This window comes from Schistocerca serialis, chromosome 9 (genome assembly GCF_023864345.2).
Source record: "Schistocerca serialis cubense isolate TAMUIC-IGC-003099 chromosome 9, iqSchSeri2.2, whole genome shotgun sequence".
Classification (NCBI taxonomy): Eukaryota; Metazoa; Arthropoda; class Insecta; order Orthoptera; family Acrididae; genus Schistocerca; species Schistocerca serialis.
The window spans coordinates 60876493-60895480 of record NC_064646.1 but is presented as its reverse complement, the minus strand read 5'-3'; positions in this window follow the sequence as shown (position 1 = coordinate 60895480).

Here is an 18988-nt window from a genome sequence, read left to right as displayed (position 1 = left end):
ACACAAGCATAATGTAATATCCAGAGAGACTCTGAAGAAATAAATCTTATATTACAGTATATTCAAACATAAAAAGTATCTGAATATACAAGCCAACTATGTTGAACAAGTGAGTAATGGCACAGACTATTATGTTATATGGACAAACTGGTGACTGTGACGAACAGGCAAAAAAAGGTGGAGACGTGTGGGGGGGGGGGGGGCAGAGAGGAGAAAGGAGTCTGTGGAATGGCTGTATAACAGTTACAACAAGCATATTATCTAATGGTGAGAGACATGCTGACTGCTGCTGCTACTTTAATAAGGTTGAGTAATGGGAGTGTGTTTGCTCATTAAGGATTAGCTCAGGATTCTTTGACTGGCGTTTACTAGCGGTCAGAATTTTGAGTAATGTTAGTTTTCTGGCTTTGGTTCCTCTATGGAGAACATCACATTAAATATCATAAAAATGAAATTCATGCAAAATATGTCCAGTGAAGGTGGAATCTTTCTTTTCAGTCCGCAACTTCTTTCATGCTTCGTCGGTCTAGTAGTTACAGCCCTGCATGATTGACATACATACAACTTATCAAAAAGATTCGAGGAAATCCTACACATTTCACTCTGCTCTAAAGGTAGATTCTTGTGTTTACTCTTGAACAGAATGTAGACAACAATATTTCTAGTGTAAAAAGCTGGTGTATAAATCCTGGATTTTAGTTTCTTGGCAAGCATCTGTAGAGTCTTACCTATATATAACACGGGGGCCCATTTATCAACGGGGTTCATTGCTGCCTGAGGAGGCTAAACAAGTACTGTTACCCTCTGTCACTTCTTTTTACTGAGTATTTTGTCAATTAGTGTAGGATTGTGAATATTTCTGTGTGCTATTTCTTCAGTTATTTTCAGTTCATTTTCTAAATCTGGTTTGTTTTCTGGTGCAGATCGTAGGCGGAGTGGGAGGCTGCATGTTTGTGTGTTATGGGATGCTGGTAACTGGCCGGTATTACTGTTTCTGTTGATGGAACTTACCTCTATATATCTTAAATAAACGCTGTTGCTTACTAATGTCAATGGTGAGGTCTAAATGATGATAGTCCCTTCCCAACTCTATTGTAAACCTAATTTTATTGTGGTGTGAATTCAAATGTTGAAAAAACTTATCTAACTGTGTGATGGTACGTGTCCACAGGTTTGGTATATCATCCATACACCTAGTCCTGTAATGTGTATTAGCACTTATAAGCTCATTATGTCAAAATGTTTGTTCAATATTGTCCATCACATTCACCAGTTTGCGTATGTAACGCGCAGTATGCACCATTACTCACTTCTACAACACATCTGACATTTATTCATATACTTTTAGATTTTGAATTTACTGTAATACAAGATTTACCTTTTCAGAACTTCTTTGGGTATTACATTATGCTTGTGGCTCTGTATCGATATAGTTGTCAAATGTCACATCCTTGGAAAACAATAAATATTATTGTGGAACATTACTACCGTGTGCTCAATTTTTTAATATGCCAGTGTTCCTCTAAGAAGCGACGGAATATTGCATAAATATAAACACTTAGTTGTTGTTGAAATAGTCTTCATGTTGCTGGTTTTTTTTTTACGGAACGTTGGGTTTGTTCAACAAATAGTGCCGGCCTTCAACAATATTTTTCACTGAAAGCTAAACGGAGACTGTTTTTACAGAACACTCCTATCTGAAAGCTGGACAGAGATAAAGTCCCGCATTGTTGATGGTGCCTATTTAAAGACTGGCATAAGAAGGTTTTTATAAATATCAAAATACAAAGCAATTATGTGTCAGATTAAAGGAAGAAGGGAAAGATAAATTTATTCACTATTTGTAAGATGTTACTTCAGTTAACTATGAACTATAAGCCTTTAAAATGGCATGATTAAGTATGAGGATCTATATTTCGCTGCCTATCAGTTTTAGCGTGCACTTCTGTAGAAAACCACGCCTTAAGTTTTCTAGAAATACAGATTTTTTAATTATGATATACCATTCACTAATTTGTTTTTTCTGGAGGACTATACATTTTTGGATGAAGAAACAATGGGGCTTTAATGTAGTGAATTGCCTTTCTGAAAAGCTGGAATTATAAAATTTGGATAATGGTACTACATTACCAAATTTAAAGCAAAATACTAGGTGTTCTCTAAATAGAAGAGAATCAGAGCTTTCAAATGACGTGTGACGATCCTGAAATAGATATTTACACTAAGGTGACAAAAGTCATGCCACAGCCCTATACTGGTGGGCCAAAACATCACGACCACCTGCTTAACAGTTTGTTTGTTCCTTTTTGGAATGAAATTCATCACCGATTCTGCGTATCAGGGATCCGACAATTTGTTGGTAGGCATGTGGGCGTATGTGTCATTAGATGTCTACGCACAAATCATGTAATTCGCGTAAATAATGGGCCACTGATTCGCGTAGGCGGTGATGGCGTCTGATAGCGATCAGGCGGGTGCATTACTATTTACTTCAGGCAAATTTGGTTGCCGAGACATCAATGTGAGTTCACTATAAGGCTCTTCAAACCACTGTAGCACGGCTCTGGTTCCGAGACACGGGCAGTTATACCGCTGAAAGATGACGTGGCCGTCAGCGTGTCTTCGCTTACTACCACAGCTCCTGTGCAAGTGCAGGAGAACGTCTCCCACAGCACAATACTGCTCCAACCATCCTGCGTCCGTGGCGCGCTGCACGTTTCGAGCCGCCGTTCACCTCGATGACGGCGTTTGTGGATACGACCACCGACCTAGTGCAAAATAAATAAATAAATAAATAAATAAATAAAAAATGTGATTCACCCGAAGAGCGAACACATTTCCGTTAATCGACGGTCGGATCCCGATCGTCCTGTGCCCACCGCAATCGTAACTGACGATGTCGTTGGGTTAACACAAACACGTAGGGATGGTCTGCTGTGGAGCTCCATGTTCAACAATATACGATGAATGGCGTGCTCCAAAACATTTGTGCTTGCAGCAGCGTTGTGTTCTTTCGGCAGAGATGCCACAGACCACAATCTATTCTTCTTTACAGAGCACAGACACATTTTTGGTCTGGCCCCATGGTAGAAAGGCGTTAGACGAATTCTTTGATCATCTATATAAAATTAATCCAAAAATCCAGTTCACCATGGAAGTTTGAAACAAAGTTTTTCGGAATGTAACACGTACCGACAGATAATTCCATAAAAATTCCAATCACTATCCACAACGAAAGAGAGGTGTCATTAAAAGTATTGTCGATAGAGCCGAGCGGACATGCACATCGGAACACCTGGACACTGAAATAAAACATTTGAAGCCGGCCTTCGAGTAAAATGGCTACTCAGGGAAAGAGTAAGGAGAATTTTGCGACCAAGGAACAGAAGACCGAAGGACAAGGATGAACCACAACGACGGAAAAATACAGTTTCTCTCCCTTTTATTAAAAAATTAACGGATCAGATCGGTAAGATTTTACATGAATATGACATGAGACTGGTCTTTAGACCAATAAAGTTAAGTACTCTGATCTGTGAAGGACAAACGCCCTCCTCTGTCGGCATGTGGCGTATACAAAATTCCGTGTACGTGTGGTAAAGTTTATATTGGAACTACCAAGAGGAGAGTAAATACACGGCTACAAGAGCACAAAAGTCTTTGCAGACTATGAGAAATGGAGAAATCAGCTGCAGCAGAGCATGCTCTTTAGTCGGGAAACCACGAAGTGAAGATTTCTGAAACAGAAATTTTATCTACAACGTCAAATTATTATCCACGACTATGTAGAGAAGCCATTGAAATTTATAGGCATTAGGACAATTTTAATAGAAAAGATGAGGCAATGAAACGTAGCGACATATGGACAGTAGTCCTGCAGAGTCGCTAGACAATTTTATCTTTGACAAGACGACAATCGATTGTTAAGTTTCATTTTTGACAAGGTTATCTCTGCTCATTACGTGTTACTTCGACCACGACCCCTTTACTACAGTGTGTATGTCGCTCACGGACGTCCGACCAGTCAGTCGGCAAGACTCAGCGGAGGAGCGACTCTGAAGACGTCCTGCGCAATCCTGGACGAAACGTCAGTAACGGAAGAGTTTCTCGGACCGCGACCTCAAATCCCGAAAGGTTTTCCAGCAGCTATGTCATCTGGTCGTGAAAGCCTTCATTCTACATAGGAATCATGCTTGATCTCGGTGGCCGCCGACGTATTTCCATCCAAAGGCCGTGACTCTCGCATTGGCCACTACGCTACTACCTGCGGAACACAAACCAAAATCATTGTATTAACGTACAATGTCCATGATGTAACAGTGACACACGTACTTGCCATAGACAGACACATATCGTGTAAACACTCACACGTTCACCGAAATGAAACCATCCAATGATGAGAGGCAAGGGGACTGACCGAAATCAAGCAACCCAAAGGTTAGAGGCAAGAGCACTCACTGAAATCAAGCATCCCGAGGGAACAGAAAACTAATACATCCATATCGTTGTTCCTGGATCACGCTAAATGCAGTTTCTGACCATAAATTGAGATGGCTAACCATATTGTACTGCACATTCAAATTTGCACACTAAATAATTTCGAATATAAATATCAGCTGTTAGAATATGATGGTTTATACAGTATTTACATTTCAAATGAAATGTAGAATCAGATGCGTCGGTTCTTAATTGCAAAAACAGGCGCACTTGGTAGTTATCGAATACAGTGTCATCCGTCACGAATGGGAAACCATGGAGTAAACCGTACGTATTTTTTGGCGTAGAATCCGAATATGCAATAGAAACGCTGTTTCCATTTGAAAGTACAAAGTTGACCCCATGCCCTCAGAAAGGTGGAGGTGGCAAGTTGTAGCACAAACAGATGTCCACGCTACTAATATAATATTGACTTTTCAGCTAGAACATTTTTTTCGTACGATGCGTCGATCTCGAGATACTTAGTTGTTTCAAGTTAAAACGAGCACGCTGTATGCTCACAGTACATCAAGGGATCTCAATTGTGTATAACGCGATATTACTGTAATTTCCTTGTGGAAACCAATTTATTTGCCAAGCTCACTGTGTTATGTATATTGCATGGCATACATTTGTTAATTTATGTAATGAATATGTCATCGTTACCTCACAAAATGTTTCCAATTTTTATCTGATGGCGCAGACAGCCAACCTTAACGCTTTACAACATGTTGTGTCTCCTCTATGTACAATTTGTGTAAACTTTGCTCTGATAACTGTTTCTTATATATTACTTTGATGTTACATTCCTTTTGTTAGTTCCAATGTTAAACAAAAGTGTGACCTTCCTAGGTTAGTTGTAACTGACGTCGTGGAGTGCAGACCGCCACGTGGTGATACCTGTCGGCACTAGGTTCCGCTGTACTTCAAATCCAATCATTCGTCATTCACTCTGTCGCAGCCAAGATGACTTTATACCGCGGACAGGCAATATGTTGCATGTATCTTGTTTGTACCATTTGTACTCCAAGCTGTGCATACATTATGAGAACACCCCTGGCATGTCGTAATGCCTCGAGTTTCTTTTAGTATGTTTGTATTTAAATTTTATGTGTTAGAGGTATACACTGTTATATTTTAACTTTGGGTTGTATCCGACCAAATGAGCAGAATTTTATGAGAGTTATTTTACAGCATACAGCAAAGTCCTCATGTCCTTTTATGTAACTACCACTGCCACATTTTATGGGTATATAATCTTTGTCATTGGGTTTTTGTGTATGCCCTTCAAAATTTGTTATATGAATTGTGAATTGTGTTTTATTCGTCTCATGACGTACATTGGCAATCCATTTGGTTTGCGTACAGGAGACATACCAAAAATTTATAAAACAGTTACAATGATTTTTACATTAATAAATAATAACACTATAAGGATATTTCTCGGAATGTGTAACAGATTGTATCCAGCACAAATTTCCAGTGTGTCCCACATAAATTCATCCGCTGAGTAATAACACTTCAGTGTCAGTACCTCATATAGCTTTCTTTTAAGCGAACCTAAATTCACCTGCATCAACTTGTCCCTTTTACTTTATTACAAATTTTTATTCCCATGTACTGAGGTCCCTAGGCATACAATCTGAGGCAGTGGGTAGGGAGCATAAAATTTTCTTTGTTTCTACTATCATGTCGATGGAAAAAACGGTTTTCCTCAAATAATTCATGTCTGGTGTACAAAAATACAATAATCTCATATATGTATAAGGATGGCAGAGTTAATATTTTAAGTTTTCTAAATGATGGACGACATGGTTCTTTCTGATTTGCAATGCACATATTTCGAATGATCTTTTTCTGTATTTTTAGTATCCGCACTATGTTTGTCGATTCACCCCAAGAAACAATACCTTACCTAATAATGGATTCGAAATAGCTTGTATATGCTATTTTTCGTGTGTCCATGTCAGTTGCAGTTGATAATATTTGAACTGCAAATACAAAGCTGCTCAGTTTGTTTGCCAGATATTCAATGTGTGCCTGCCAGCTCAAATTTTTATCTATATTTAAACCTAAGAATTTGACAGAGTCAACTTCTTCTACACTTTGTTTGTTGTGTACGATCTTAATCTGCTCATATTTTGACTGTTTGATTTTGAACTGCATCACTTGAGTCTTAGATATATTTAGATTCAATCCATTTAACTGAAATCAAATTTCTAAGGTACTGAGGTACTGACCACAGATTTGGGAATTTTTACAAATCTAGATCTTCAACTAAGACAGAAGTATCATCAGCGAACAGAAATGATGGGGAGCTGATATTTAATGGTAAGTCATTAACACAGAAGAGAAATAGGACTGGTCCTAATATGGAGCCTTGTGGAACGCCCTGAGATATTATTTTTCCAGTCAGAAAAATAATATGCACCATTTGGAGAAATGCTTACTCTTTGATGTCTGTTGGATAAGTAGGGTTTAAGCACTAGTAGGGCACTGCCGCTAATGCCATACTTTTCAAGTTTGTAAACAAGAAATGTATGTTTTACAGAATCAGATGTCTTTGTGAGGTTGCAGAAAATTCCTGCCACCTTATTTTTCTTGTCGAATGATGTACTTATTTTCTCAATGAAACTGTTTACTGCATCTATGGTGTTTTTCCCCTGCTGGAAACCACATTGATTGCGTAGAATAACAGAATATTTTGCAATGAAGTTTGGGATTTGTGCAACAACAAGTTATTCAAATATTTTAGATAGGACTTGGACAATCGAGATAGGACGATAATTTCCCATGTTCTCTCTTGATCCCTTCTTGATGAGTGGTTTGACTTCAGCATATTTCAGTACCTCTGGGAAACAGCCCTCTTCAAAACATTGATTTATTAGTTGAGCTAGTGGGTTTGCAATTATATTGTATACCACTTTAATAACTTTGGTGGGTATTCCATTCCAGCCTGCAGATTTTTTGTTTCTTAATGTGAGAATAGTATGTTCTACATCCTCAACAGAAACTGTTAAGAATGTTGTGAAGTTTTCAGAGTTTTCACCTAGGCCAAAGGGATTTACTTTGTTGTGATAATCTTTTACATCTACATTAGACTTTGCCACATTTATAAAGAATTTATTAAAGTACTTGGATTTACAATAGTATTTTCTTCAATGTCAATTTCTGAAATTTCTTGGTTACAGGCTTCAACATCAGTATATTTCTATAAATCTGAAGATGAAAATAAAAATGCCGAAACTATTGATCCAGTAATTGTGTTAAGGGGATACGGAATCACCTATCCCCGCAATGTTAATATATGCCTACTATAGGGAACATTTTCTCACAAACTACTGGAGACAGAGAGGTAAAAATTTTACTGTATGTGCATTCATATGTTACAACAATACTGAAACAACAGTTTATTGTCAAAGTATTTTCTTACAGAGATATTGTACATTTATTTTTAAGTAAATTTTTTCCATCGCTTTTTACTAGACTATCACCCCTAAGTCTTTTGTAAATCAAGTAATTAAAAAATCGTTGTTTCAGTATGTAATAGGGACCTATGTCACTACGTCATAAAAATTTCAGACTTATAGGTTGACCAGTACCTGAGATAATGTTCCTAGATGAAGTAAAAAGTAAACTTACGGGAAACGGAGAAAGAAGATCAAAACATTCCTGATCCGTAGCTAATACCCCCTTCACAGTCTTCATAATCATCTTCAAGTCTTCTTTTGGCACCCCTCTGCACCTGTCTTGCTTTTTTCACTAATGTCTTGATTATATTATCAGCATGCCTTAGTCTGTGCTGATCTAAAAAGAACATAGCACGTACCGTACGGGAACCAACACACATACCCAACTTTAGAAGGACCTGGCATTTAGTTATATTTCCAAGATTGAAGGTTGCCACAGCATCATACACACCAAAATGTAGTGTATTAATTCCGACAAACACTGTTTTTGGGAGACGATGCCATATCACACTATTCAAGCACTCGTTGGGGTTCTGCGTTTTTCCGTGAAGACATTTCATCAGAAGACTTCTGTCAGCCAGATCTCTGAAAATGGGCTTTATTTCTGCCATGATGGCTGATGGTAGACTGTGGTGGTGAATGTATTTCTCTCCTGTTGTTAGTCCCCTATTGTATTTACACCAGCTGTTTTCACCTTTGGGGCACAAACCATGTTGTGGATGCTCATCCGTGGATGCGGTGTGGAAATATAAAGCCCATATAGCTCTCCTCATTTCTTCAAGATTGCCTGTATTTTGCCTGATTGCAAGGCCATAGCAGTTCTGAATGTGGTCTATTATGGAATCAGTCAATCTTCCTCTGCCATCCAAGGTTTTCCCATCATCTAGTTTTTTCCCTTTCATAACTGATTTTAACCTTCTCAGCCTGGCACCCATTCTCTTCTGCACATGTCCTATACATTCAAGTTTGCTTATATTTACACTGTTCCCATATGGTTTGCTTTCCAAAACTTCTTTGAATGCTTTAGAGTCACCATCTCCCAGATATTTGACATAGCGAACATTATACCACTGTGAAGAGCGATGAAAAATTTTCTTCACCCCAGCAACCTCGATGCCACCACTACTACCATAATAATTAGCAATACAGTCATCACTGTGTTCATTTTTCAGCCTGCCTGTGCACCTACAGTACTTAGACATTATTGCAACATCAATAACCTTGCCAGTATCAACACTAGTTGCTGTTACAACACCATTGTTGGAGGTGTGGCCCCTTTTCTGCCACGTGCCATCAAACGCCACTGTGAGGTCACGACTGCCGTCATTTTCTTCCACTGCTTCTTCCACAGCAACCTGCATTGACTTCTGTGCTACATCTTCAACTGCAGATCCTAGTACATAATTGTAAGCTTCAAACTTTGAAGGTGCACTTGGAAGATTTAGAACACCACATAACATATCACCAGCTGCTTTGCCCTTACCAATTGCTCGCAATCCATAAACTAACCTAATATTTACACTATAAAGTTCAGTTTTCTTGTATCCATTATTTACAGTTACTGAAACCGAACTTGGAAACTTACAGCTGTATTTACAAACACTGCATATTAAATTAAACTGGGCAGCCAGGCCAACATGGGATTCTACTTTCAGAGAAACGTTTCCATGACATTTTTTGCAGCACAAACTGTTTTCAAGAGCTTCACACAATATATTCGTATCAATGAGTTCAAAAACTTCATTCCCTCTATCAAGTAAATTATATTTCTCTTCCAAATCTCTTAGTTTTTTATGAGAAGCACTGTTTTCATTTGGTGTAAGTTCGTTCGGCAAATCAGTAATAAGTGGATTCACATTTTCCAACAGTGATGATGATGAACTGCTTTGCTTTGCTAATGAATCATTATTTCTTTTCTTTTGCCAGTTCACACGCTTTTTAAATACTTTTGCTTTAGCACTAGGCATTTTCACTGCGAAAAATGAAGCACTAAATACGAAATAACTCAACAACAACTACTTTCTTATATCACACTGTTTACAAAACAGTCCCGCCACAAAGTCAAAGAGTAACTTGAGGAAACCAGAGAGAAACATTTTCGGGCAACTAGTGTATAACTAGTCGCTGGAAACCGGGATATTTGAATTCATGTCACTTTAAAGGTACTGCCAAAAAGTTCATGGTCAGCCACGAGAGACGTGTATAACTAAAGCGCAATACCCGATCTCACAAATATATAAAAATAAAATAGTTATAATTGTAGTAGAGCTATGTATGATACGTCATTTTAAAGAGGAAACATGGCAGAATATAATACGCCAATAAAAAAAATTCGATTTTTTTACCCAAAATCCGATTCCGTATCCCCTTAACATAATGATCATTTCAAAAGAAGAGGTCAGTACGAATTATAGATCGCCCCCTGCACCAAGTGATCATGTTAGGTAACCATAAAAATGTAATAATTTTACGAACAATTACATAACACAAGTAATCATTTAACGCTCAAAAACAGTCTGAAAAGCTTGTAAGGGTGTTGCAGGGTCGGTTGTACTGAGTAACAATAGTTAAGAAAAAATATTCGATACGTTTCGCCGTTTACGAGTTAATAAGCATTGGAGTTAGCCAGACAGTCCATTGCGCCCGCAAAATCAAGCGGCCTACCACAGACAGCGTCGCGAAACGGGTTATTCATTTGCTTTCCTAAAACCGAACATGAGCGCTGTACAAAAATTGGACGTGGGGCGGTAGTAAGCATCGAACCCGAGCCAACAGCTGAACAATCCCATTGTCTGTACTCTGCGCTAAGAGAACAAATGACGCTAATGTCGTTATCTGGCGGACCACTTGAATTTCCGCGCGCAACAGCTTGATTGGCTAACTTCAGTACGAATTAATTTGGAAAAGGCGCAACGTACTGAATTTCTTTTTAAACAATTATTCGCAGTGCAGTCTACCCTGCAGCACCATCAGAAGCTTTAAAAACTGTTTCTGACGACCCTGTATAGAGGAGAATTGCTTTAAAAATCAATGAGTGACATGTTTTACGATAAAGAAAAATATTAAAAACTCCGCTGATAAGAATTTAAATTTGTTGAACCTTAGAGTTAAGCCTAGAGGACGCAGAGAGGCAACAGAATTTGATAAACACTAATTTTAGCAGAAAAGAAGAGAGAATCAAGTTAAATAAAACAGGACGGCGACTTTGAACCAAGAAACAACGATCTATTACTTTTAATGGAGAGTGGCTTCATCGTCCAGAGACGTGACCATGTAGCTTCTATCGAACATTTCAGATGGCGGCATAGGTTATTGAATAAATATATCAGCAGTTGGAATGTTTGTATTCGTCTGATTTATTTTATATTAATTTAGTAATACAAATCTCGGGACACTGAAAATTACAGACCAAATACAAATCAAAATAATGAATACGCACATTAACTGACACTACTGGTGTCTATAAGTTACTGTAAACGAAGTAGCTAACGTAAGAACTAGTTATCAGAAAAAAAGGACCTTCCCGGCGAAAAGTTCACAACTTCATGGTCGTTGAGTGTTGCCATTTGGTGGCAGAGCAAAAATTTTGTAGTGATCACTATCATTATACTTGTGCGGCATAGAAAGATTAGGAGCTAAACTTTCATAAAGCTGAACAAATAAATTCCTCCCTAGTGGGGAGAATATGATAGTGATGTATGTGAAACAGGTTATCCGTGTTCATCTTGTAAGGTACGAGTCACGGTTTCACGCAGTCAGGGCGGTGTTTGCTGTTGGTACGTGATAAAAGAAAGATTCTTAATCAAAAGATGCACTAGTGTTTGCAGAAGACTCATTACCAGTTCCAAACCAGTATCTGTATCCAGTTAGATCAGATATACAGCACGCAAAGCAAAGAGAGAAACAGTCCACAACTTAATTGCAACTGACCATCTCATAGAAAGGAAAAAATGTTGGTGAGCCGTGCCAAAAGACGCAAAACAGTTACGGAAACAACTGCCATCCAAAACACGTGATTTGTAACGGCGATGTTGTATTTACCGATGCATATGTTCCTACAGTTACAGAAACTCTATTAAAGCCTTCGCAGCGTTACAATGTGAGGTGAAGAACGAACAAATACTTGATCATTGAGCTGTTCTATACTTCAAATGTACATACCTTAAAAGTCACTTCAAGAAGCTACAGTTTCTCCTTGAGTATGTCTTCAACATTTAGAAAATATCCTCCCGAAATGTGCTTGGAATGTAAGTGCAGGTGCCCAGTAAGTGGTAATAACATTGACATATAACCCCATTTTCTCGTGGGTTGCAAAAAGCTTTCGAAACTTGCCTCAAAGTAATGTTGATCCTTGCAAAGTGAACGAGGCATCATTGGATTCCCATGCGTCTTCTTTTGGTCCAGACAGCTTTCCCTGCATAGAACAAATGAGGAGCATCGTTCCAAAACGTATTAAAAGCAGCAGAAATCAAAATACAGTTCGATGCGTTTTCACCCCAATTGTGGTACTCTTTTTTTACGGTGTTGAGTCAGGCCGGGTCATTTCGTATTTTTTTCCACAGTAATTTAGTGTTGAGAAACATGAATCGGGTGAAATTGTACTACGTACACCGCAGCCGACGGTTCTGAAGGTATTACTTCCAAGAAATGTTTCCCAGCCTGCGTTAGCTCGGTCGTTTTCTTGGCTCTTCCCACTGTTCTGATCATGCAGTTCACAGTGTGGTGTTGATTACATGACTGTGTTCTTTCGATCACAAGGGGGGGAGGGGGGGGCTATTTGCCCGTGGAAGAGCGGTCGGAAAGAAGTAGAGTGAGAATTAGACTGCGTGAAAATGAGCTCAAAAAGTAATAACAACTGATTACGGCAGACGTTTTCAGCTAAATTTGTAATGCTGGTGCATTCGTTTGGGGAAGAGTGCATAAAGGCATGTTTTATACTTTGACTAGGCTTTAATATCCGTAGTTATGGCCTGAGGAGACGTATTTTGCCTCACGTATCTTAACCACATCAACATTTAAGTAATTTTCAGCCGCCATGTACTCTCAGAGGAGGCGGATTCAAGTGTGAAAAGGGTCCCATTATTCTACCTGCAAAAAATAAAAAAAGGGCATAAAATAAAGTGAAACAAGATCACAAATTCAGTTTTATGATAAAAATCACATCTCCAAATCCATGAAAAACTGCAAAGCATTATACAGGACAGCGCAGACGAAATTCCGCTGTGTCGTACGAAGCAGGTTACAGTGCTGTGTATAACAGTGCTACTAAAGCGTTACACTTGAAACGTCCCCTTAGAACAATTATACATGACTGTCCTTAAACTGACACACAATATTTTTAGCGCAACGCAATCTGACTTTCAAAAATCCCTAACATTCACCTATACCTTTCACAAATCACTTACCTCACAAAAATCTTCGTTACTCAAACTACTGGAATACAGCGAGCGCCACTACTGCCAGATAAATAAAAGATTCAAACTACGGAAGACACTAACTACTGATAAGCATAGTTAGCAAATGAAAGATTATAATAGAGAACAAACAATGTATTTACCTTAATAGTGTTGAAAAATCATAATATACATAGCAGTTCATGACATCCAGTCATACAAATTTCAAAACTCCGCCATTTCTCTCCCCACATCCATCACTGCTGGCGGCTCACCTCCAACCGCTCAACGCTATGCGCTGTTAACAGCCAACTGCCCAACGCTACAATGGCAGACAACAATGCAAACTAGCCACAGACTGCACACAGCACAGCCAGTGATTTTCATACAGAGCGCTACGTAACGTTGCCAATATAAAAACCTAAACAGCCTACTTACATAGCCCCCTTGCTCCCCACAAAAATTTTTACAAATTGTTTTGGGCAGTGGCCAATAATGACTTGTTAAAATTTTTCATAATTACAATAACAAAGATATCAAATGCACACACTTATTGATACAATGTTGGTCAAAAGATAAAATTTTCTCACAGTCCATAAAGACAGTCCTGATCGTTCATCACAGTAAAATAGCAGTGTTTTTCTCAAAGTCTGAACAGTAAAAGAAAATGCACATGGAAGTAGTGGATTTCCATGCAGTCTTGAAGAAGTAGTGTTGTCCTTCCAACGGAAAGACAGTGCTGACTCTCAACACGTAGACAGGTAATGGGCCACAACAGAGCAAACCCACTGCAGAGTCAGTCGAAGTTTTGAAAAATATTGGTAGGTAGGTCATCACAGAGCAGACCCACTGTAGTCCTGGTAGAGATTACGGTATTGGTGGGCCACCAGAGGTTCAGACCCACTGCAGTCCTTGTAGAAATAATGGTATTGGTGGGTCATCAAAGATTCAGACCCACTGTAGTCCTTGTAGAGATGGCCAGCAGCCATCTGTTGTGACTGTGCAGGTGCACAATCACCATTGAAGAGTCTTGCGGATAATATAGCAAGTCCATAACCACCACTTGTGCATTCACAAAGTTTTTGGAATTGTCCTTAGAACCAGCAATGCTGTTATCGAGTCCCTTGTTGAATTATTAACACACGTGCAAACACTAACAGTCCCGACTTCTCACATATTGTCCAAATACTATGACCAACAGAAACGTGTGCAGTGAAATGGAACTTACAAGTTAATAATATGATGAACTGGTGTCAATTACAGTTTTATAACATAAGAATACAATTACAAAGGTACAAAATACATCATTAAAGAACATAACAATACAGATAACATTTGTAGTACAAACTTTACAAAAGAATCGAAATAACATATACATCAGTGTTACAGGAATTATGACATGAGTACATACATAAGAGATCAGAATAACTTTCGAAACATCAACTTCACACATGTGCATTAAAACAGAACAGAATAATGTCTTAACATCATTAGAAAGAAAATAACATATTATCAGAAAAATTCTACAACATAACTCTTATTAGCTAAACACATTAAGACAGGAAAAACACAAATTAACACAGTGTAATAACACAAAAATACAGGACAGGGTTTGTTTCCAGTGTGACATTTGGTACTGCAGTCCACCCCAAAACTTCATTCCATATATCTTTCCTCTTATTTCAACATTTGTTTCCACCAAAAAAATTCTATCCAAGCATGCTTTCTGTATTTAAAAGTTCACACATTTCTTACCTCATTATTTATTTTCCATTATCTCTTCATCATTTATTTCCAAGAAAATCCTACCTATACCTGCATTCTGTACTTTTTTCTTATAACTTCTCAATGCATTTCTTACAATTCATCGCAATTCATTCTCTTATATAGTCTACCCCTCTTAAGCTAACTTAAATCTACTGAGCTCAGATGCTAAACTAAGGGACGAGGCAATGCAGCAGCACAAAACAATTAACACAAACAGCAATAAAAAAATGCAAATTGACAAAGCTAGCAGCAGTAAATGTAATAACTTATATCTAAACATGACATAGCTCAAGCAGAAAAAATATTACAGTAAAAATGGCAATGTTTAATACTTATGTCACATCTTAACACTAGAGTGATGCATCACAAAAACTTACTCTGCAAGAAAGTTACCAAGTCATTAAAAAATTATTTATGCAATTCCTGTGAAGGGAAATGTCTATTTGTGCTCTCTTTTCTAAGAAAGTACATCATAAACGTATTCTTTACTGGGTCTGTAGACAGAAAATAGTGATATTAGTACATCTATTAAATTTTATAATAACCAATGCTGTAGTGCAGCTAGAGACTACATATTAAAGAAAATGAGCAAATATGTACAAAGAAAGGCATGAAACATCATTCATTAGCCATATGGCATTTCATAAGGTAGTAAAAAAAATCTCTCAACTAGAAAGACAGTAGTCATAATCAGGTGTATAGACATAAAAATATTTCTCGTCATTTCATTAGGCATTTCAGTAAATATCATAAATTAAGAGCTCCACAGTGTTATCATATGTTTTCAAGTTTGAGCGTGTCGTATTTGCGATGCTTTCTACAAAGGAATGTCAATAGCGAGGATAATGGCCCCTTTTTTTTCACCTGTCCCTCTGAAAGGCACACACTAATGGCTTTTTTCCAGGCGACTGTAATGCAGCTGGGTGCCCACGACTCATTACGTGAAGGTGGTCACTTAACTTTCTTACTGAAATATTTACGACACCAGTTTGCATTACAGTGACAGTCTCATATAAAAAATTTCACAGGTCGAGAATTTGCATTGCAAATGTGTAGAAACAAAATCCTATGAATATAACAGTGTTCAAAAAGTTTTCGTCGGCACTGTGATACATTCACGCATTTACACACATTTCATAACTCTTAAGGTACGATTCTTGGTTTCCAACATCCTTTTCCACAAATCAGAGTCCCTAACCACTACTCATTATTCATATGCGTATACGTCGACACTTCTTCAATATTTCATCATAATAAATACGTAGCATAATCAAATTCCTCATATACGGTAGCATCATCTTATTGATCATAAACATACCTCAACAGCATAATACACATCGTTGTCGTAAAAATAACATCATAACACCTCAGTCAAATCTCAAAAACGTCGTAGCTTTGTGCAATAATGTCAAAACCTAAAAAAACTTCTCTGCTCATTTCAATAGTGTCATCTGCCTCAAATGTACTTTAAAAATCATGATCCCATACCAAATACTTCATTCAAAGCTCTCATAGCATCACAGTGGTTCCGAAAAAATTTGAGCAGTTCACAGAGTACAGACAAAATACAATTTCGTAAGTGTGAACTTATCCAACTGTGTAATTACGCAAACATCTGTCACTGATGTAGTAAAAAAAATGTTTGTCTCTCTCAGTTAAATGATCATATAGCTGTGTAATTTATGTGTTAGAGAAATATGATACCTATGTGTAAAGTTGTATAAGCAAATACCATATTAGCTATGGCTCCTTGTGCTTGCCAGACACATGGTACACAAATTAAGCATGTACCCCCCTGAGGATTAATGTAATTATACCCTCAGGTTGTAACCTCCCCCTACTTATCGACCTTACTGACATTGAAAAATTAAACCGCGTGTACCTAATGGAAATCTGGGAAAAGCAATCGTCACCGAAGTTAATCTGTCGGTAAAGAGTGAGGAAAGGGTTACATCTAATTGAAAGGAAAAATGCAAATGAAACTGGTGGAAATTAATTTGGAAAGGGGTAAAGTTAATAAAGAAAGTAAATGTGCAGTCATCACGTTAACAATTAATTGGCGCTAATTAGATATTTGAGATTTGGGGGAAATTATGGTCGCCAGTCCTAAGGACAATTACTATAGTAACTGAAAAAGAAAGGTTATTAAACATATAATTAGCACTAGAAGCATGGCAACTGAAGGTTGACATGTGTAGTGTGAAAACTGAAAGTTTGCGGAAGTAATAAATTTCTCTACACTCTGACTTAATTTAGCAAAAGAATTAATAAAACCAGAAAATCGAAAGTTAATTTAGTGACTGAAGTTAATAGTGAGCTTTGTTTCTGAAGCACATCGAAACTCAGTAAGATACGGTTAGTCTTGGACTACCTCAACAGTCATTTCAAAAGCTACTTGAATCTATGCAATTTATAAATAAGAGATTTAACTTTGAACTTGAATTAAATTATTCTGAACAATTAACAATAGTAAAATTTAGTACTTACCAAGCTGAGCTGCAGTCACAGGTAAGCTAAAATACAGCAACAAGACTCGAACTCTTAATTTGTGCTTGTGTAATCTAAATATTGTAGCTAGCTATGAATACCTTAACTGAACTTTGAAATTAAAGCAGTGAAATCGAATGATGCTGGCGTTTGATTTTCAACAACACTTGGGTTCATTCCGGAAAAGGAAGGGACCCTGCTTGGTAATGCAATTGGGACAATGAGCAACAAAGGTTCATGCTACGTTCCTGTAATTTTGTGATTTGAACAGTTTTAAAAGCTGAGGTCTGCCATACGGCTCTAAAACTTAACGTGCTTTAGTCTTCCTTGTTGGTTGATTGAAGGTTTGAAGTCGTTGATCGAGGAGGTGGCGACAGTCACTCATTGTCGGCCGTCGCTGTTGCAGAAGCTGGATGTTGGCACGCCTTCTTCTCGACACGGTCACCAGGCGAAACGGGCTCTTGATGTGCGCCAGCTAATGCTTCCCGTCGGCGACACCGTGTCAGAAACTATCGTAGCAAGTCGAGCGCAATTACATGCTGCCCAATCCCGAAAGCGCGGCAACTCGCGGGAGCGTCACACAACACACCTGCTCCACTGCAATACCCCAGCCAGACTCTCTCTGCTCTGCCCGTACCGTCAAGAATTTTAAAGTATTTCCTTTGCTTAGGAATCGTATCGCTTTTTTCGCTTACTGTAACATTAATTTCTGCGAGCTGTTAGGCAGACGGTGTTAATTTCCAGAAGAGGAAAGCTAGTTGACTGCCCTTGACAAACCATGAAACGTTAAACTTTTTCCATCAAGTCTTCAACATTCCGTCTGTGCAGACGACCAGCTCTGACATTTGGGAGCGATAAAACAGTGACCGAGCTTTCTGTGAGCTGCGTTCTGCCGAACTTTAATAGCGGCCCCGCTTCTCAACATTCGTCTCCGTAACGTCACGTCTACTTACAGACGCAATCCAATTCGTTTTCAGTTTCATAGCATCAAGTATAAAATGCAGCGGAGCTGCACGTACACATGAAATACACACATTAAAAAAGGTTTTGCATCACCTCGGTTTCGAGAATTTCGGAACCACTACAGAAAATTGGAATAGAGATCTACATAAACATCATTTCCGCCCCTTTTATTGCTCATGAAAACCACACATTGTATGTTGTACAATAATACAGCGAGACCGACAGAGGTGGTGGTCCAGATTGCTGTACACACCGGTATCTTTAATACCCAGTTGCACGTCCTCATGCATTGATGCATGCCTGTATTCGTCGTGACATACTATCCACAAGTTCATTAAAGCACTGAAGGTCCAGAATATCCCACTCCTCAACGGTGATTCGGCGTGGATCCCTCATAGTAGTTGGTGCATCACGTCGTCCGTAAACAGTCCT